Genomic DNA, 21,894 nt, shown 5'->3' on the forward strand with positions numbered 1-21,894 from the left:
GCGGCCACGAGGGGCACTGACATCCCCACAGGCCTGTCCCAGGACGTCTCCTGCAGGATTTTAGGTGCATCCTTCACTGGAGAACCTTAAAATCCCACCTTCCATCTGGGTGGAGTGTGTCTCTCACGATTCACAGACAAGCAATTAGAAAGATCAGACCAGCCCTGTGCCCCTGAGCCCTGGCCCAGGCATCGTTGTCCACCTGCGATCCCAGATTTAAGACAGGGAGGGAGGAGCCCTGCTGGCAGCTCAGACAGGTCCCAGGGAAAGTCATGCAAATGTGGCCCCTGCCCTGCCCAGGAAAAGCTGCCCAGCTCCTGTCCCTGCAGGTCCTGGACAGGAGCCCTCACCTGTGAGCCCCTCCTCCGTGTCCACACCATGGGGTCTGCACTCAGCTGGGCTGCCCTTCTCATCACTGTCCAAGGTGCGTCCCTGTGCAGGAGGCTCAGGGGGACTGGGCCACACGGGCAGTTCTCAGTCTGTGTCTCTGTGTTTGCAGGTGGCCTGTGCCAGGTCCAGCTGGTGGAGTCTGGGGGAGGCTTGGTGCATCCCAGGGGGTCTCTGAGCCTCTCCTGCAAAGCCTCTGAATTCACCTTCACAAACTACAGGATGAACTGGGTCCGCCAGGCTCCAGGAAAGGGGCCGGAATGGGTGGCAACTGGAAAAAATCAGTGGTATGCGCCCTCAGTCCAAGGAAGATTCACAATCTCCAGGGACAACCCTACAAGCACAGTCTCTCTTAAAATGACCAACCTGAAATCTGAGGACTCGGCCGTGTATTTCTGTGCAAAGGGCACAGTGAGGGGAGGTCACTGGGAGCCCAGACACAAACCTCCCTGCAGGAGAGGCTGCGGCCACCAGGGTGCTCAGGGGCCCTGACCACAAGGACGTCCAGGAGCAGGTGCACTGGGCAGTTTGGCTGTTTCCTGGGTGGTTTCCTCTTCAGGTCACAGTTTCCTCAGGAACCGCTGTGGATTCCTGATTCTGCGCTTTCCTCTGATGTCTGTCAGAAGAGTCTGTTGAAACAGGAGAACTTTCTCACATGGACAACAGGCAGAGAGACTTTTTCTGACACTATTGGACTCAAATGACAGTTAATCATCAAATCGTCTGACCACCGTCACCTAAATCCAACAGGGGGCTCTGCTGGCTCCACAGTGCAGCTCAGCTCTGCACACCTCAGGGTCCCAGCCAGGCAGCAGCTGGACACCTGGGGGCTGGACAGCAGACACCAGAGGCATGTGGCCCCAAAGCTAGAGAAGAAAGAGCGTGGAGGCTACGGTCATTGAATTGACCCCAGACTCACACCACCAAGAGTAGGTGACACCAGGAGAGGCAGAGGGACCCACCCTCCTGGGGAATGGTTGTCTAGGCTGATGACGTCACACACACAGAGGGACGAGACAAAGGTTGGTCAGTTCATGTGGGTGCTGCTGAGAGAGTACAGGCTGTTCAGAAGGTCGGAAATGGTTGGACCCTGCAGGTGAGGACACTGGCTCTGGTTTTCACTGTGGGTCAGGAGTGGGGACAGTGAGGGTCCTGCTCACAGACCCTCACGCTGACATGCTCCTTCTCTGGGTTCTCCCTGAGCACAACTGGTGTGGGTGTCGGCTGGATCTGGCAGCCCCCGGGAGGCCCTGGCGTGGCTGGCACACGTGTGGTGGGACAATGACCCGTATTACAGCCCGTCTCTGAAGGGCAGGCTCACAATCTCCAAGGACACCTCCAGAACCAGGTGGTTCTCATCATGACCAGCGTGGACCCTGCAGACACAGCCACGTGTTACTGTGCAAGGCTGGCTCAGAGGCACAGCCCGGGGGCCTCCTGGACAAGAACCTGGGGTCTCAGCGGGGCCCCCGAGTCCAAGGAACAGGAAAGGGGGATGGCATTTCCTGCCAGGCTCTGCGGGTCCTGCCCCCTCCTGCAGCCTCGGAGCCCCACTTCCTTCTCTCCTCCCCCAGGAGACCCAGGGCCCTGTGAGTGGTGCAGACACATGAGGGCTGAATTCTGTTTTATGAACGTTCCCCTGACACGGTCAGTACATAGGGCGGCAGTGTCACCCACCGGGTGTCACAGCCTCATGGGACCCTGTCCCTCCCCTGAGAGAACTCAAACACTCAGTCCACCTGATTCAAAGATGGGGTGTCATGTTCGAGGAGCCCCAGCAGATAAGGGAGCTGGGGGAGCTCAAGGACCTCAGACATGCGCTCCTCCTGCTGTGCAGAGGGACACAGAGGCCCAGGAGCCCCAGGAGGGGAGCAGCTTATGAAAGGGGGACCCACAGGGACGCTGTCCTCGCCGGGGAGTGTGCTGGGTGGCCCTGCACAAATGCACCTTGAGGGACTGCACACGGGAGCCGTGACTGACAAACCCCGTTCCCAGGACTTCCCTGGGGCCCAGACAGCCCAGGAGGAGCCTCGGTAACGACTCGCCCAGACCTGGAAAGGGAGCCGCCAGCTCTGACTCCAGAAGCACCTGCATCCAGTCTGACCAGCGATCGGGCAGAAAGGCAGCAAAGCCTCTCTCATGAGGTCTCAGGGTCGAGTAGGTGTGAAAAGGGAATCGTTGGGCTTTATGAAAACCCTCCCAGGACTAAGAATCACTGGAGTCTGCAAATTACTAAACATGCAGAGAAAGAGAGAACTGGCCTGATAGACACCATGAGTGAGCAGGTGAGTCCACGGACCCAGAACCACAAGATTTTCAGGAAAGGTGCAAATCACGAAATGTGTCACAGGAAACAGTGATCATGACAATGAAAGTTTGGTGGAAAACCTAGATCCCTAGAAGAAAAGCAAACTAAAAATCAGAATTAATGAAAATTTAAAGGGTTATTGGCCTAAACGACATTAAACAGAATGAAGGCGAAGATCCTGCAATGTCCGCACTACAACAGGACTGTCTCCAGGACAGATGGGACGTCCCCAAACATAAATGCAAAAACCCTCAACAATGCCCGAGGGACCGTGACAGCACATTGGGAGGATGGTTTCCCTGGTCCAGTCGGGCTCGGTCCCGGAATGCAGGGACGGCTCACCTAGGGAACCAGGAACCGGGCCGCACCTCCTGCCCAGAATGAACCACAAACTGCACCCTCAGGAACCTGGTACAGAGACAAGAGGTGGGCGCGTAGGTAACCGGGGTACCTGCTGCCTCCCAAACCACATCAAATTACACCTAAAACAGAGCAACCGGCACTCAGAGCCTCCTGAGGTCTAGCTGCACAGAGCCCTGCAACCAGGGGACTGAGAAGGAAGGAGACCAGGAGGAGGCGGAGACGCGGGCAGATCAGGGCGGAGTCACAGACAAGGCCTCGGGCCCAGAACCGGTGCCTTGGTTTAAAACCGGGAGCAATAGCTCGGCGTGGACGTTACCCAGAGGGGCACAGGGTCCCAGCCCCACAACAGGACCCCTGCCCAGGGTTCCAGGGTCGGGAAGGAACGTCCCCAACAGTTCGGGCTGGGAAAACCAAGGGGACTGTCACTGAGTGAGGGGAGGGAGGTCCTCTTAAAGGGCCTGCAGGGGACTCACTCAGACCCGTCCCTCTGACCCCAGGGCCGGGCAGCAGCCTGAAAGGAGCCTGGGACATTCGGGGAGGAAGTAACTGCCCGAATTCAGGGCCAGAGGAGGACGGGCTGCTTTCTCCCAGGCAGAAGAGCTCAGAGGCCCCGGCTCCTTTGGGGAGTCCTCCCCCCACAGTCAGCAGGCAGGAGCCAGGTTTGAATCTCCAGCACCTGACTCACTCCTTTGGCCCCACCCAGGTGATTCCCTGAGCACCTGCCCCTCCCACCTGCAGGCTCCTCCAGGCCATTTCCAGGGGCTTTTCTATGCAATTGGCCTCTCTCCCCTCATCCTGGGGACTTTCCTAAAATCTCTCAAACAAGCAGCAGCGTGTTCCATGCACCCTGATAAGTGGCCCCAGGCCTGGCACTAGCAGCAGCCTGCATTGGTTCATGCCTTGGCCTCAACTGGACACCTCCAAGCCCAGCACAAGCACCAGCCATCTAGGGACCTCTGTGTAGCTCATGCTGGGTGGCCCTGGGCAAGGCACAGACACAGGCTGACTTTGCACCTCCCGGGAGGCCCCCGAGACAGTGCACCAGGTGCTCAGACTCGACCACGCTGGATTACTGCCTGGCCACATCCACGAGTGACACTCCAGGGCCGCACTTGGTGATCACCAAAGCTCCACAGAAGTAATCCTGCTCCCTAGGGGTCGTCACAGCCGATTGGCCAGGGGGTCAGTTCCTCCCAGTGATGCCAACAGCAACCAAGGCTCAACTACAGCAGGACAGTGCACACGGCCCACACAGGGCAGCACCTAAAAGGCCCAGCTCAGGGGACTGGGGAGGCTGGGCCCCTGGGCCCTACAGGACACCTACTGCACACAGCCACTCTACCAATTCCAGGAGACACAGCAGCTCTACTTAATACATAGAAACAAACACCCAGAAGCAGCCAAAATGTGGAGGCAAAGAAACATGTCACAAAGTAAAGAACAGAAGAAATCTCCAGAAGAGGAACTATATGAAATAGAGCCAAGCAAGCCCTGGAGAGAGTTCAGAACAGTGGTTATAAGGATGCTCCGGGACCTCAGTGAGACCATTAAGGAAACTAGTGAGACCATCGGTCACATAATAAAGCACCGGTCAGAAGGGAAGGCCACAGGACTGAGAGGAAGAATCATTTACGGGAATCGAGAGCAGAGTAGAGGACACTCTGAATCCCATCAGCAATTTGGAACATGAGGAACCAGAAAACACCACCCAGAACAGCAAGAAGAAAAAAACCAGAAACTCGAAGGTGGTGTGCGGAGTCTCGGGGACAACTACAAGGGGCCCTACCTTCCCCTGTAATACTGTGGGAGGGACACAGTGAGGGGAGGTCAGTGTGAGCCAGACACAAGCCTCCCTGAGGGAGTGAGGGGGCCGGGGTGCAAGAGGTTTGAGGACACCAGGGGGCGCTCAGGGGACAGAGATCAGAGCACCCAGCCCAGGAGCAGGAGCAGGGGAGGTGAAGTCCTCGGTCCCTGTCGACTCAGCAGCTTCCTCTGCTTCTGACATTTGCTCCTGGATCTTGTCCAGAGTCCTGGTCGGGACACAGAACAGAAGACTCAGCACCAAACAGCTGGTCAGTCTCGCAGAAATTGACAGGCTTGGTGGTCATTATCCCAGCTCCCTGCACACAGTGACAATGCCCTGGGCTCTCTGCACAGCAGGAGGGCCTCCCACCCATAGTGGCTTCAGAAGATGAGTGTGATGATGCCACAGTCACCAGGGGACCAGAGGACCCTCAGCTCCAGCATAATTGAAGACTCAGGCGGTCCCGGCAGGCCCATCAACCAGGAGAAATGACCTCAGAGAGCAGGACAAGGAACTGGCTTAGGGTGTGTTGTGTCAGGGAGTGAGGGTTCGTAGGGTCCCTGTGTAGAGCAGGGGCAACCAGAGATGGTTCCCCCTCTGCTCTGTCCCCTCTGCACACCCTCCTGACAGCCTTGTCCCCACTGACCACGTGCAACCTCTGGACTTAATTCCCTCCGGTAGCTCTCTCAGGAACCTCCCCTGTGCATCTCTATCACGCCCTTTTCTGTGATCATTTCTATTTGATTATATCTCATGTTAAATTTTCTACGAGCCTAATCTAACTAAACATACTGGCAATATTCTCAAGTAATTAACACTCTAAAGTATAATTTAATGCATTAATATTCAGACTGAGCCTCAGCCCCAAGCAAGGAAGGCTGCTGTCCCGGGTCAGAGGTGAAGGTCAGAGCTCAGGGACCAGAAGTGGTCCATCCAATGTTGCTCTTGTGTCTCCTGTGCCATCTCTGTTCATACCTGGGCTTCCTGGGGTTTGGCCCCAGAAGCTCACCCACCTCCTCCCTCCAGGACCTCAGCTGATGGGGATCTGACAGGATACCCACCTGTCACCATGGACCCACCATGGGCTCCCCTCCAGCCATTGAAAGGGAAGCCACCTAATTCAGGCACCACCTCCCAGGGAGAGGGAGAGGGAGAGGTCACTCCTGACCAGCTCAGACCCTGTTACTCATGGGTGTGCTCTTGCTAATGGCTAGTGAATGTTTTAACTAATCCCCAATAGAATGTTGTCTGATTCCTGACATGAGATCCCAGGGGAGGGCTTCCTAGGCCAGTGAACTTGGGAATTTTTGAGGGACAGGAGGTGGACAGTGGTATCAAGAGAAGGGGTCCTGTCATCCTGTGTCACTCAGGTTCCCTGCATCCCTCAGATTTCTTGTGCAACTTGATAGACTTTTGGGCCCAAAAGAGGCTTCAGTTGTACCTCCCAGATCTCAGTAAACCTGACTCACCTTAGCTGACCTAGGACCACCTCACAGGTGATGCACAAACTTCTCCATTGTCGTGAGGACTCTGGGGCCACAGATGGATACAGCCCTGAAGTGTGGGTAACACAGGAATACAGGGGCTCATTGAGGCTCATTATTTCCAAGGGGTTCTGCTCCCTCCGGGGCAGGTGCAGCTGTGTCAGGAGCAGTTTCAGGGAAGCAATGGGAGCCAGTGTGAAGATCAGAGGCTTGAGACTGTGTCACTGTTACCAGATGTGGTCTCATCAACAGACCCCAAACCTCCTATAATTCTGTATTTAGCGGGTGAAAACCTACCAAGGCAACCAAATGCCCAAGAAAACTATCACCTGCACTGAGACATTGACTTATCTGGAGGTTCACCTCTGAGCTCTCTACTTAGCAGGGTGACATGCAAATAGGGCCCCTCTGGTCATAAAAACAAGCCCAGCCCCGACCCTGCAGCTCTGGGACAGGAGCCAAGCCCTGGGATCCACAGCTGTTCTCATTCCCTGATCAGGACTGAACAGAGACCACTCACCATGGGGCTTGGGCTCAGCTGGGTTTTCCTTGTTGCTATTTTAAGAGGTAATTTATGGAGAACAAGAGACACTGAGAGTGGGAGTGGACATGAGTGAGAGAAAGAGTGGACATGTGAGAGTTTCCTGACCAGGACGTCTTTGTGTTTGCAGGTGTCCAGGGTGAGGTGCAGCTGGTGGAGTCTGGGGGAGGCGTGGTGAAACCTGGGGGGTCTCTGAGACTCTCCTGTGCAGCCTCTGGATTCACCTTCAGTAGCTATAACATGCACTGGGTCCGCCAGATTCCAGGGAAGGGGCTGGAGTGGGTGTCAAGCATTAATCCTGAAGGAAGTAGCACATCCTATGCAGAGTCTGTGAAGGGCCGATTCACCATCTCCAGAGACAATGCCAAGAACACGCTGTATCTGCAAATGAACAGCCTGAGAGCCGAAGACTAAGCCGTGTATTTCTGTACAGACACACAGTGAGGGGAGGTTGGTGTGAGCCAGACACAATCCTCCCTGCCAGAGTGACTGTGGTCACCAGGGTTCTCAGGGGCCCTGAACACAAGGACCCTCCCAGGAGCAGGTGCAGGGGGAAGTTTGGGCTGTTTTCTGGGTGGTTTCCTCTTCAGGTCACTGTTTCCGTCAGGAACCTCTGTGGATTCTTGATTCTGCACTTTCCTCTGAGGTCTCTCAGTTAGAGAAGTCTGTTGTAAACAGAGACGACTTTCTCACATGGACAACAGGCAGTGAGTCTCTTTCAGACACTATTGGACTCAAATGACAATTAGTCATCAAACCTTCTGACCATCGTCACCTAAATCCAACAGGGGGCTCTGCTGACTCCATAGAGCAGCTCAGCTCTGCACACCTCAGGGTCTCAGCCAGCAGCTGGACACGTGGGGGCTGGACAGCGGGCACTAGAGGCATGTGAGCCCAAAGCTAGAGAACAAAGAGCATGGAGTTGATGATGGTCATTGACTTGACCCCAGGCTCACACCAGCAAGAGTAGGTGACACCAGCCAGAGGCCGAGGGACCCACCCTAATGGGAATGGTTGTCTAGGCTGATGACGTCACACACACAGAGGGATGAGTCAAAGGTTTGTCAGTTGATGGGGGTGCTGCTGAGAGAGTACAGGCTGCTCAGCAGGTCGGAAATGGTTGGATCAGCCAGGGGAGGACACTGGTTCTGGTTTTCACTGTGGGTCAGGAGAAGGGACAGAGAGGGTCCTGCTTACAGGAGGGGTTTGTGTGGTTTTAAGGTCCCACCTGCAGGACACAAAGGGTCTCCCCACTTTCTCTTCAGATTTCACACGTGTGCAGGGAAAGCGAGAGGAATGAACCCTGACTTGTCAGTGTCACCCATCAAGAGATAGGGCCTGACTACTTATGCCCCTTAACACCCAGAAAGCAAGTGGTGTTGATGGTGATGATGATGGTGATGATGATGGTGATGATGGTGATGATGGTGGTGATGATGATGATGATGATGATGATGGTGATGACGGTGATGGACTGAGGCAGGGGCCCTGGTCAATGAAATGAAGGCCCATCTTACAGACACACCATCAGCATGGCTCATCCAGAGAGGGCTGTCCCCTATTCCCTCTAAGAGTTGAGATATTCATAAAAGGGACCCCATAGAATTATGCAGCTGGGTAACCCATGGAGAGACCATGTGAGTAATGACCCCTAAGTGTCAAAGTGCTGATCCCCTGGACCACTCGAGTTGGCACCTTATAGACAGACACACTGTGAGGATGTGCCTGTAGGTAACAGGGGATCCCCTTCCCACCAGTTTGCAATGACAGGTTCCTTATGTCTCTGGTTCCCTGCCTGCAGCATCGGTAACGTCTCTATTTCTAAGCGGCTCCTGTTCAGAATTACTCAGGGATTTCCTGGGATGATATAAGCTGTCTCCATCCTACCATGGGCTTCCTTCTGGGTCTTGACTTGAAGAGGCTCTAAACCCATAGGTCCAGTAACACTCTGTCCATGAGAATCAGGCATATTTCTGTCGTGTGACTCAAAAAAGTCCAGCATTCTCCCCTCACCCAGCTCCAAAGTCATGTCAGATCGATGGGGAGTTTCCCAGAAGCCTCTACTCTGGTCCCAGAACCTGCTCCAGTCCCTGCGACTGCTGCAGAAAATCAGCCTGGACAGTGGGGGTTCAGAATTTTCTCAGGTGGTTGCTGTACAAACACCCAAAATATGACCCATGGAAGAAAATAGTGATGAATTGAACTTGAATAAAAGTAAAAACATTTGTGACACCAAGTGTCCCATGAAGGAGATTAAATGACAAGCCTGCGCAGAGAGTGCGTTTCCGTATTATGTGTCGGATGGGAGAATGTGTTCATTCCATTAAGGACAGGAATGTTCTGGGGAGAGCCCAGCACGTCTGAGCACAGTGACCGTCCTCAGGGAAAGGACAGGGAGAGGCTGGGAGGGAGGGTCTCCTGTCAGGGTTGAAGTTCCCTTTCCTGTGGGAAAATCTAAGCTGGGAACCATGGTCAGTAACCTCCCTCTGATCCCCGACATCTCTGACAACACTAGACTGAGAAAAGAGGGCGGGGGAAGGCTCCTCCTGCCTGCAGGCTGAGGACCTGGCTCTAGGGCCCTGGCACTGAGGATGGTTATGCTCCTCCTGACTCCAGGTGGGAGCCCTGAGGCCAGCCTGTCCGTGCAGAGAATCTCCAGTGTGCAGGAGGCAGGACTGGGGCTGCCACCGTGTCAGACCTCCAGGAATGACATCCCTGTGGCAGACACACCTGCCTTGTCTCAGGAAGCTGGTTCAGACACCAGAGCGTCAGACTTGGGGCTCACAGCGGCCACGAGGGGCACTGACATCCCCACAGACCTGTCCCAGGACGTCTCCTGGGGGATTTTTGGTGTAACCTTCACAGGAGAACCTTAAAATCCCACCTTCCATGCTGGAGGATTGTGTCTCTCACAAATCACAGACAAGCGACTGTTAAGATCAGACCAGCTCTGTGCCCCTGAGCCCTGGCCCAGGCATCGTTGTCCACCTGCGATCCCAGATTTAAGACGGGGAGGGAGGAGCCCTGCTGGCAGCTCAGACAAGTCCCAGGGAAAGTCATGCAAATGTGGCCCCTCCCCTGCCCATGAAAAGCTGCCCAGCTCCTGTCCCTGCAGGTCCTGGACAGGAGCCCTCACCTGTGAGCCCCTCCTCCGTGTCCACACCATGGGGTCTGCACTCACCTGGGCTGCCCTTCTCATCACTGTCCAAGGTGCGTCTCTGTGCAGGAGGCTCAGGGGGACTGGGCCACACGGGCAGTTTTGAGTCTGTATCTCTGTGTTTGCAGGTGGCCTGAGCCAAGTCCAGCTGGTGGAGTCTGGGGGAGGCTTGGTGCAGCCCGGGGGGTCTCTGAGCCTCTCCTGCAAAGCCTCTGGATTCACCTTCACAAACTACAACATGAACTGGGTCCGCCAGGCTACAGGGAAGGGGCTGGAGTGGGTGGCAGGAGTGAGTCAACCCAGTGGAACCACCCAGTGGTATGCGCCATCAGTCCAAGGAAGATTCACAATCTCAAGGGACAACCCTACCAGCACAGTCTCTCTTAAAATGACCAACCTGAAATCTGAGGACTCGGCCGTGTATTTCTGTGCGAGAGACACAGTGAGGGGAGGTCAGTGTGAGCCACACACCAACCTCCCTGCAGGAGACAGGAGGCTGGGCTGCTGGGGGCCCTCAGGACACCAGGGGGCGCTCACGGCCTCAGACTCTGTCTCAGCTTCAGGAGCAGCTGCAGGTGGAGTTTCTGGCTGTTTCCTCCCAGGGCTCAGGGCTTCATCTCCACACAACAGTCTCTATAGAGTTCCCAGGCCTGTGCCTCTGTGCCTACCCCCAATGGGTCTGCATTTAAAGTATTTATTTAGAATGTTTAGTAGAAACATTCTCACGTGCAGAAAAGGAGTGTATCACTTGTGGTGGAAGAAAATTGCAGAGGAGTTGGTGAGCCTGGGGAAAAGGTCAGCCCACAATCAATGTCTGTCCATGAAAAGTGGGACTTGCCTAAAGCTCCCTGCACTTCAGGACCTCCCAACAAATGGGTCACAGATTTGTTCACTCTGTGTTTCCTTCAGGTAATGCCTGTGTCTCCCAGCCGTGGCCCTGTCTTAGTGTCACTGCCGAGCTCAACCATGGTCTGTGGGTTGGGCACAGCTGTGTCTGCAGCACAAACCACCTTGGAATTCAGAGGCCCGCAGCTGAGACATGTTCTCTGTGCTCCCTGGAGATGGAGGCCAGGGAGGTGCATTCTGAAGACTAAGTCATTTTGTGAAATCTCTGTAAGAAAGTGTGATTTAGTTCATTCTCTTAAATGGTTTATAAAATAAGCATGTGGTTTGCTAGCAACTGTAATTTCCTCCCTGGCCCCAAATACATTGTGCCTTAACTCTGTGGGTGTCCTGGCTGTGTTGCCTCTCACAGGAGGAATTGTTAAATGTGCTAAGAATACTTGTTCCCATATCCAACAGGTTCCCTCCATGCCCAGAAATCTTGAGGGAATAACTTTGTCCCCTCTTCAGAAAATCCCTCCACCTTCAGGGGGAAGAACAGACATGCATTTGCTGAGTCTCAGGTAGGAGCTGGCCCTGCCCACCTCAGAGCCTGCAGAGACCAGCCCCTGGCTGCAGTTCACAGAAGCAGGTCTTTCTCTGGGTGGGGACCTCTAGCTGCTCCCAAGTCAATTCATGTTGCTCAGGTCGACCTGAGGGGTGCAGACTTAGGACACCTGTTAGGGGGTCACTGCTCAGTCCAGGTGTGTGTATGTGGGAATTACAATTACCCTGTGAAGATCAACAGTTGTATTTCTCAGTCCATAATTTGGTGTTTAAATTAAGAATTTGCCCCTGACATTCCTAGATGGGTTCAAATTTATTTAAATAATTGAAGTATTGAGTCGGAAGATGGCGGCACTGTGAGAAGCGGCAGAAGGACCCCGCTCCCGGCCACGGACTCGATTTAATCCTAAAATCCTACACAACCAGCTTGAAAAAACCAGAGAAACACACCTAAGTGGACGTAGTGCAAGTGGGGAGCCCTAAAGACACATCACGGAGTCCGAATTTTGTTTTGCTTTGCTTTTTTTTCAGTTCTGTTTTGAATAGTTGCTTTATTTTCTTGTATCCTTGCTTCCAATATCATGACTTTCTTGATATCCCTGCTCAACGACTGGGACTTTATCATTATATCCAAGTTTACTGCTTCCCTCTATAGTTTCCCCCAGATCTCTTACTGGACTCCCTCCCTGCCCGGCTTTATCTCTCTTTCTCCTCTCAATCCATTGGCATAACGTTTTTCTTCTGTTTCTTTTTTCTTTTCCTACTTTTCTTTCATTCTTTCATTAGGCTCCCTTCTGTCTTCCTGTCTGATTGTTAGTTTCTCCTATTCTCTTTATTGTATTTTTGTTTTCTCATTTTCAACTACTATCCTATTTCTATTCTCTCTCTTAATTCTTTGCTGCCCCTTCTTTCAGAATATTTTCTCTGCTTCTATTACCTCCCAGTAGCTTCTCTATTTTTTACATTTTAGTTTATTATTAGTTTCTAAATTTTCACCAGTATCAACAACGATATACATCTCTCTCTCTCTCTCTAAGCATTACTTTTCTGGTTTTGTTTTTGTTTTTGTTTTTCTTAAGCACCTTTTTTTTTCTTTTTCTTTTTTTCTCTCTGTATGTATGTGTACGGGGGTGGGTGTGTTGATTTCTCCCTTCACTCTCCCAGTTCTATTTTCAAGTGAGTTATTTTCATTGTCATTGTCAAGATATTTTGTAAAATACCTCCTGTTTCCTGGAATTTTAGTTGTGCATTGGCCTGCCTTGCCAGTACCTGTACAACAGCTTACACGTCGAGGTGGGGGCTGTGACACAGTTAGCCAACCGGAGAGAAGGGTCCTCCCAATGACTGATCAACAACAATCTAGACCCAACCACAACAGGAGAACATAAAGAAACCACAAAAGGGGCACCTACAAGAGGACCAAGACTAGAGCAAAGAGCTCAGAGGTATAAGGAAAACACACCTCTGGGCCCCACTAGACCCACAAGACAAAATCCCATTCCACAAGGCTGGGGTCAGCAAATATATCTAATATATAGATACAAATATTAAGACCTACCAAAATGGGGAGACAAAGAAACAACCCCCAAATTAAAGACAAGGAAACATCAGCAGAAAAAGACTTTGATGAGATGGAGTTAAGCAAGCTATCAGAAATGGAGTTCAGAGTATGGATGAAGATGGTCAAGGAACTTAAGAAGACTCTAGATGATAAGATCAAGGACCTTAGTGAAAATATGAAAAAGGAGATACATACCATAAATAAAACTCAGACAGAGATCAAGAATGCTGTATCTGATTTCCAGAATGCACTGGAAGGAATTAAAAGCAGGCTCAATGAAGCAGAAGATAGAATAAGTGACTTAGAAGACAAGGTAGAAAAAACCACACAATCAGAGCAGCAAAAAGAAAAAACACTTAAAAAACATGAGGACAGTCTAACGGAACTTTGGGACAACATGAAGTGAAACAACATTCGCGTTATAGGAGTGCCAGAGGGGGAGGAAAGAGAACAAGGGATAGAGAACTTGGTGGAGGAAATAATTATAGAAAACTTCCCTAGGCTGGTGAAGGAGAAAGCCACACAAGTTCAGGAAGCACAGAGGGTTCCAAACAAGAGGGATCCAAAGAGACCCACTCCAAGACACATAGTAATTAAAATGTCAAGGACAAAGAGAGAATATTAAGGGCTGCAAGAGAGAGACAAGCAGTGACCTACAAGGGAACCCCCATAAGGCTGACAGCTGATTTCTCAACAGAGACTCTTCAGGCCAGAAGGGAGTGGCATGAAGTTCTGCAAGTAATGAAAAGCAAGAACATGCAACCAACACTGCTTTATCCAGCAAGGCTATCATTGAAATCTGAAGGTGAAATAAAAAACTTCCCCGACAAAAAAAAAGGCTAAAGGAGTTCAGTTCCACTAAACCAGCATTGCAAGAAATGCTAAAAGGACTGCTCTAAGAAAAAAGAAGGAATAGTGAGAGAAAGGTACATCAGCATAAAGGGGGGAAATGGCAGTAAATAAGTTGATATCAATAGTAACCTTAAATGTAAATGGAATAAATTGTCCAATCAAAAGGCATAGGGTAGCTGAATGGATAAGAAAACAGGACCCAAATATATGCTGTCTAAAAGAGACCCACCTGAGAGCAAAAACTCACACAGGCTAAAAGTGAAGGGATGGAGTAAAATATTCCATGCAAATGCAAAGGAAAAGAAAGCCAGAGTAACAATTCTTATTTCAGACAAAACAGACTTCAAAATAAAGACCATAACGAGAGACAAAGATGGTCACTACATATTACTAAAGGGATCAATCCATCAGGAGGAAATAACCCTTATAAACATTTATGCACCCAATACAGGAGCACCTAAATATATAAAAAATTCCTTGGAGGACTTTAAAGGGGAGATTGACAGCAACACAATCATAGTGGGGGACTTTAATAACCCACTGTCAGCATTGGACAGATCATCAAGACAAAAAATCAACAGGGAAACGCAGACCTTAAATGAAACTCTAGACCTAATGGATTTAATTGACATTTACAGAACATTTCACCCAAAAGCAGCAGAATACACATTCTTCTCAAGTGCACATGGAACATTCTCAAAACTAGACCACATGTTAGGGCACAAGGCAAATCTCTACAAATATGAGAAGATTGAAATCATATCAAGCATCTTCTCAGATCACAATGCAGTGAAGCTAGAAATCAACCACTATAAAAAAACTCAAAAATATTCAAGCACATGGAGGCTAAATAGCATGTTATTAAACAATGAATGGGTTACCAAGGAGATCAAGGAAGAAATCAAACACTTCATGGAAAGCAACGAAAATGAACAGACAACAACCCAAAACCTATGGGACACAGCGAAAGCAGTCCTGAGGGGAAAATTCATAGCATTACAGGCCTATCTCAAAAACAAGAAAAAGATCTAATGAACCACCTAACACAACAACTAAAAGAACTAGAATGAGAACAGCAAGAAAAGCCCCAAGGAAGCAGAAGGAAGGAAATAATAAAAATCAGAGCAGAAATTAATGACACAGAGACTAAAAACACAATACAAAAAATCAATGAAACCAAGAGCTGGTTCTTTGAAAAGATAAATAAGATTGATGCACCTTTAGCCAGACTCACTAAGAAACAAAGAGAGAGGACCCGAATAAATAAAATCAGAAATGAAAGAGGCAATATAACAACTGACCCAACAGAAATACTAAGGATTGTAAGAAAATATTATGAGCAACTATATGCCAACAGATTAGACAACATGGGGGAAATGGACAAATTCCTAGAAGCATCCAAACTTCCAAAGCTGAATCAAGAAGAGGCAGAAAACCTGAATAGGCCAATAACAACTAATGAAATTGAAGCAGTAATCAAAAAACTCCCAGCAAACAAAAGTCCTGGACCAGATGGATTTACAGGCGAGTTCTACCAAACATTCAAAGAAGAATTAACACCTATTCTATTCAAACTATTCCAGAAAATTCAAGAGGAGGGAAAACTCCCAAACTCTTTTTAGGAGGCCAGCATCACCCTAATCTCAAAACCAGATAAAGACACTACAAAGAAAGAAAATTAAAGGCCAATATCCCTGATGAACATAGATGCTAAAATATCACTAAAATACTAGCAAACCGGATCCAGCAATACATTAAAAAGATCCTACATCATGACCAAGTGGGATTTATTCCAGGGATGCAAGGCTGGTACAACATCTGCAAATCAATAAATGTGATACATCTCATAAACAAAATGAAGGACAAAAATCATATGATCATATCACTAGACGCAGAAAAAGCATTCGACAAAAGCCGGCACCCATTTCTGATAGAAACTATCAGCAAAGTGGGAATAGAGGGATCTTACCTCAATATAATGAAGGCCATATATGACAGACCTACAGCCACCATCATACTCAATGGGCAAAAACTAAAACCATTTCCATTAAAAACCGGAACAAGACAGAGATGTCCACTTTCACCCTCTTATTCAACATAGTACTGGAAGTCCTTGCCACAGACATCAGACAGGAAGAAAACATAAAAGGATCCAAATTAGAAAGGAGGAAGTAAAACTGTCATTATTTGCAGATAACATGATACTGTACATAGGAAACCCTAGAGACTCCATCAAAGTACTACTAGATTTGATAAACGAATTTGGCAAGGTAGCTGGATACAAAATCAACATCTGGAAACCAGTGGCATTCTTATACACCAACAATGAACTTTCAGAGAGAGAAACTAAAAAAACAATACCATTTACCATCTCAACGGAAAAAAAAATAAGATACCTAGGAATAAACTTAACCAAGGATGTGAAGGACCTGTACTCAGAAAACTATGTGACACTGAAAAAAGAAATAGAGAAAGATTTAAACAAGTGGAAGAAGATGCCATGCTCGTGGACTGGAAGAATTAATATCATTAAAATGTCTACACTACCCAAAGCAATTTATAAATTTAATGCAATTCCTATGAAAATACCAACAGCATATTTCACAGACCGAGAACAAGCATTTGGAAAATTTATATGGAACCAAAAAAGACCCCGAATAGATGCAGCCATCTTCAGAAAAAAGAACAGAGTGGGAAGGATCACATTACCAGACTTCAAACTGTATTACAAAGGCACTGTAATCAAAACGGCCTGGTATTGGTACAACAACAGGCTTATAGATCAATGGAACAGAACAGAGACCCCAGAAATAGACCCAGGCCATTATGGTCAGTTAATATTTGACAAAGGAGGCAAGAGTATCCAATGGAGTAAAGACAGTCTCTTCAATAAGTGGTGCTGGGAAAATTGGACAGATACATGCAAAAGAATGAAACTAGACCACCAACTTTCACCATACACAGAAATAAACTGAAAATGGATAAAAGACTTAAATGTAAGTCAGGAAACCATAAAAATCCTGGAAGAAAACATCGGCAGTAAAGTCACAGACATCCCACGTAGTGGAATTTTCACTGATACATCTCCTAGGGCAAGAGAAACAAAGGAAAAAATAAACATATGGGACTACATCAAACTAAAAAGCTTCTGCACAGCAAAGGAAAACAGCCTCAAAATACAAAGGAACCCCAGGGTCTGGGAAAACATATTTGCCAAGGATGAATCTGATAAGGGGCTAATTTCCAAAGCGTACAAAGAACTCACAGCACTCAGCAAGAGGAAGACAAACAACCCAATTAAGAAATGGGCAAAGGACCTGAATAGACACTTCTCAAAAGAGGACATACCAAAGGCCAAGGGACACATGAGAAAATGCTCGACGTCGCTAATCATCAGAGATGCAAATTAAAACCACAATGAGGTATCACCTCACACCTGTCAGAATGGCTCCATCAACAAGTCAACAAACAACATGTGCTGGCGAGGGTGTGGAGAAAGGGGAACCCTGTGCACTGCTGGTGGGAATGCAGACTGGAGCAGCCACTGTGGAAAACAGTATGGAGGTTCCTCAAAAAATTAGAAATGGAGCTGCTGTTTGACCCAGTGATTCCACTCCTGGGAATGTATCCTAAGAATCCTGAAACATTCATCAGAAAGGATATCTGTACCCCGATGTTCATAGCAGCGCAGTTTACAATAGCTAAGATCTGGAAACAGCCCAAGTGCCCAGCAGTAGATGAGTGGGTAAAAAGCTGTGGGACATTCACACCATGGAATACTATGCAGCTGTAAAGAAGAAAAAGCTCGTACCCTTTGGGACAGTGTGGAGGGACCTGGAGAGTATTATGCTGAGTGAAATAAGCCAGGCAGAGAAAGACAAACATCACATGATCTCGCTTATATGTGGAATCTGAAGAACTTAATAAACTGATGAACAGAATTGATTCAATGACATGGAAGCATAGATGAGACTGATGAATGTCAGAGGGATGGAGGAGGGCGGGTGGGTGGAGGGGGAGAGAATAACCAAAGAATTTATGTGCATATATGCACAACCCAAAATCATGGACGATGGTGGGGAGAGTGACTGGGGAGGGGGAAGGAACGGGGGGGGGGGGAATGGGTCATTGCCGAGAAAAAGGACATCTGTAATACTTTAAACAAAAATAAAAATTATAAAAAGTTAAAAAATGAATAAATAATTGAAGTATTAATCTAAACCTGTCAACAAGAAAAGCCCATGTTCAAGTGGATACAAGGGTAAATTCTAGCAAAATTTCCCAAAACAAATAGTATAGTCTCAGTCGGTTCTTCTCAAACATGTCCAAGACTTTCAAGAAGACAAAAGTCTTTCGAATTATTTTATTGAGGTGACCACTACACTCCTACCAAAGCCAAACAAGAGCAATCAAAAAATGAAAGGTCATGTCTCCGATGAGCATAAATGCAAAAATCCTCAGTGATATTAGGAAACTCAACAGGCCTTTGGCGGGTCATTCACCATGATCAGTGCGTCATCCTCTGGAAGGCTAGGACGGTGCAGCCCCTGGAACCAGTAAATTGCCACAGCTCATCCCCAGCATGAAGGACTAACTGTATCGGCATATAAACAAATGGCAAAGGACTATATTAAAACCTCCTTATGATCAAAAGTCTCAATGTGTTACATAGAGAAGTGAGGAACCTCCGTATAGTAAATGGTACATTGGAAAAGAAAACAGTTAGCATTGTGCTCCACAGAGAAAATTTCAAAGCAATTCTTGTAACATGAAGAGCAACACAAGGGCACCCCAGTAACTGCTTCTATTCCAGAAACTGCACATCGTTGTCAGAATAATTAGATTTTAAAGAAGTAGAATAGAAAGTGTCTAAATCAGAGAGGAGCAGAACAAAATATCACTTCCCATCTGTATGCAGACGACATGACCTTCTATATAGAAAACCCTGGAGACGGCACCAGGAGATTCACAGAACTAGAGAGTGAGCCCAGGAGAGATGGGAGGTAGGAGGTCAGCACACACGGGGCTGGTGCCCTGCACACTCCCCACAGTGTCTCATGACTCTAGGGAACGTGTGGGGCTATTTCAGAGGAAAGTGAGGAGAGGAAACTTGAACCCATCACACAACAAGGAGAGTCAGAGGCGAATGGAGCAGGAACCGTGGGTGGTGTGTCCTCAGTCTGGGTTACGTCCCCCATTCGTGATCCCAGGTGGCTTCCCCAGTGTTGCCCTGAGTCAGGCCCCTGTTCCAGTTCCCTCCCATCATGTGGGGACATGGAGACAGGGTTCCCCGGGTCCCATGCAGACAGCAGGTTTTCCAGCAACAACACTCTCATTGCTCACAAACCATTACCCACATCTTCACCCAAACACACCTGTCATGACGCAGCTACTTCTCCATCCCCAGGGAAGGAAACTGGTTCCCATCAGGGTCCAGAGGAGAAACACAGCACATGAGGCAGTGCAGCTGCTACACAGTCAGCACTGACCCCTGAAGGTCATGGCCCGGGGACTCTGCCTGTGTCTCCATGGTCCATGCTTCTGTGTCCCAGGGGCCCACACAGACCCTCCACTCTCCCCAGCACTTGTCCACCGGCTCTGGGTTCACCCTCTGGTCTTGATTCATCCTCTGAACACTTTCTAGGGAAATAGTGTCAGATGGAGCTCCCGTCCCCTGAACATGAGCCTCCTGCACTTTTAATTCTTCCTGTGGCTGTGAGGGTTGATTTCTCTTGTGCCATGACTGTTGAGTCTGAAATGCATCTCCCTTTTTTTATATATACACATCTTTATCAATTTTAGAGAGAAGAAGGGAGAGGGAGAGAAAGGTAGAAACATCAATGATGACAGACTCCACATTGATCGGCAGCCTCCTGCATGCCCCCAACTGGGGATCCACCACACAATCCCGGCCTGTCCCCTGAACTGGAATTAAACTGCGATCTACAGGATTCTAGGACAAGGCTCAACCACTGAGCCACGCTCACCTTGGCAGCATCTCTCATTTTAAACGCCTCTTATTTTCATTTTACGACAATATTTTCCAGAGTCCTGATACAGGGCACCCGGAGCATTTGCATGCAGTGGGAAGGTCACAGGACAAGATATGGTGAATAATTTCACAGACATGCACATTTAGACATGTCACACACTAAGACCATGTCCTTAGTGACAGTGTCCAACCCCAGAGCTCCCTGTATAGTAGGAAGCCATGCAAATAGGGCCCCCTCTGCTCATAAAAACCAGCCCAGCTCTGACCCTGCAGCTCTGGGACAGGAGCCCAGCCCCGGGATCCCTGGCTGTTCTCATTCCCTGATCAGGACTGAACACCGACCACTGACCATGAGGCTTGGGCTCAGCTGGGTTTTCCTTGTTGCTATTTTAAGAGGTAATTTATGGAGAACAAGAGACACTGAGTGTGGGAGTGGACATGAGTGAGAGAAGCAGTGGGCCTGTGAGAGTTTCCTGACCAGGACGTCTCTGTGTTTGCAGGTGTCCAGGGTGAGGTGCAGCTGGTGGAGTCTGGGGGAGCCGTGGTGAAGCCTGGGGGGTCTCTGAGACTCTCCTGTGCAGCCTCTGGATTCACCTTCAGTAGCTATGACATGAGCTGGGTCCGCCAGGCTCCAGGGAAGGGGCTGGAGTGGGTCTCGTACATTAATCCAGGTGGAAGTAGCACATCCTATGCAGACGCTGTGAACGGCCGATTCACCATCTCCACAGACAACGCCAAGAACACGCTGTATCTGCAGATGAACAGCCTGAAATCTGAGGACTCGGCCGGGTATTTCTATGCAACACACAGGGAGGGGAGGTCAGTGTGAGTCAGACACCAACCTCCCTGCAGGAGGGGCTGCGGCCACCAGGGCCCTCAGGACACACTGACCAGAGAACAGCCCAGGAGCAGGGCCAGAGGGAGGGCGGAGGGGCTGCCTGTAGGGAGCAGGGATTTCCCCTCAGGTCCCTCAGCTGCACCCAGGCCGGGTCCTGCTCTTCCCCTGGGGCTCTGATTCCTCATGTTCTCCCTGCAGACGACAGGCGAGCAGGTGACCTTGCTGTTTCAGGGGACACATCCGCCGTGACGGGGACCCTCCCGCTCCAGCCCCTGCAGGTCCTGTTCTCCCTGCTCACATCCCGAGTCGCAGCTTCTTAGAAATTAAACGTGTTCTTCACATGCCCCTCAGCCGTCCCACCAGCAGTGCTTCCTCCAGGAGCATGACTCCGTCTCATACAAAAAAATATCAAAATATTACTCACATCTTCGTGTTAGAAGCTACAAACACCCCCAAGTCTTCTAAGTTTACAAGTGAGGAAACTAAAATGTCATCAATAATTCAGACTAAACTGCATTTGAAAACTAGCATCAATTTCTGCACTGCTCTTACTCTACAGAACACATTATCTCCATGAAAATGCAGTGAGGACGTTACCAGCTGTGCTCTGTGATATAATATGTTATGAGTTGTTATCGAACATGATTCTACCATGATATGTAACATGAATGTTGTGGTTAAATATGTTTTACATACGGATTTAAAATGACATGTTTCCCTGCTGGGCGTGGCTGAGAGGTTGAGCATCCACCTAGGATCCTGGAGATCACAGTTCGATTTCCGGTCGGGGCACATGCCCGGGTTGCAGCCTCGATTCCAAGTCCGATCAATGACTCTCTGATCATTGATGTTCCTCTTTCTCTGCCTTTCCCTCCCCCTCTCTGAAATCAAGAAAAAATATATTTAAAAAAAATACATGTTCACAAACTAAAGCAAATGAAAACAGGGGACACCCACCCCTGGAACCTTACTCGGCCATGAGAAATAAGGCTCGGTGCTGCCCACGTGAGCACCGTGGGCCCAGTGATGGCTCAGAGTGAAGGGAGCGGGTCTCAGAGACGACCCAGGGGGCTGCTCTGGTTTGGGGGGTCTTCTGTCTCCCCCATTCCCAGGGCAAAGCTCCACCCTGTGCACTAAGGCTCCCTGCTGTCCACAGGGCCCTGAGGGATGGACGGCTCCACACTCGGAGGCAAACACACCCAGGCCCCTGTGAATTTC

Source organism: Miniopterus natalensis, chromosome 1 (assembly GCF_054644295.1).
Source record: "Miniopterus natalensis isolate mMinNat1 chromosome 1, mMinNat1.hap1, whole genome shotgun sequence".
Classification (NCBI taxonomy): Eukaryota; Metazoa; Chordata; class Mammalia; order Chiroptera; family Miniopteridae; genus Miniopterus; species Miniopterus natalensis.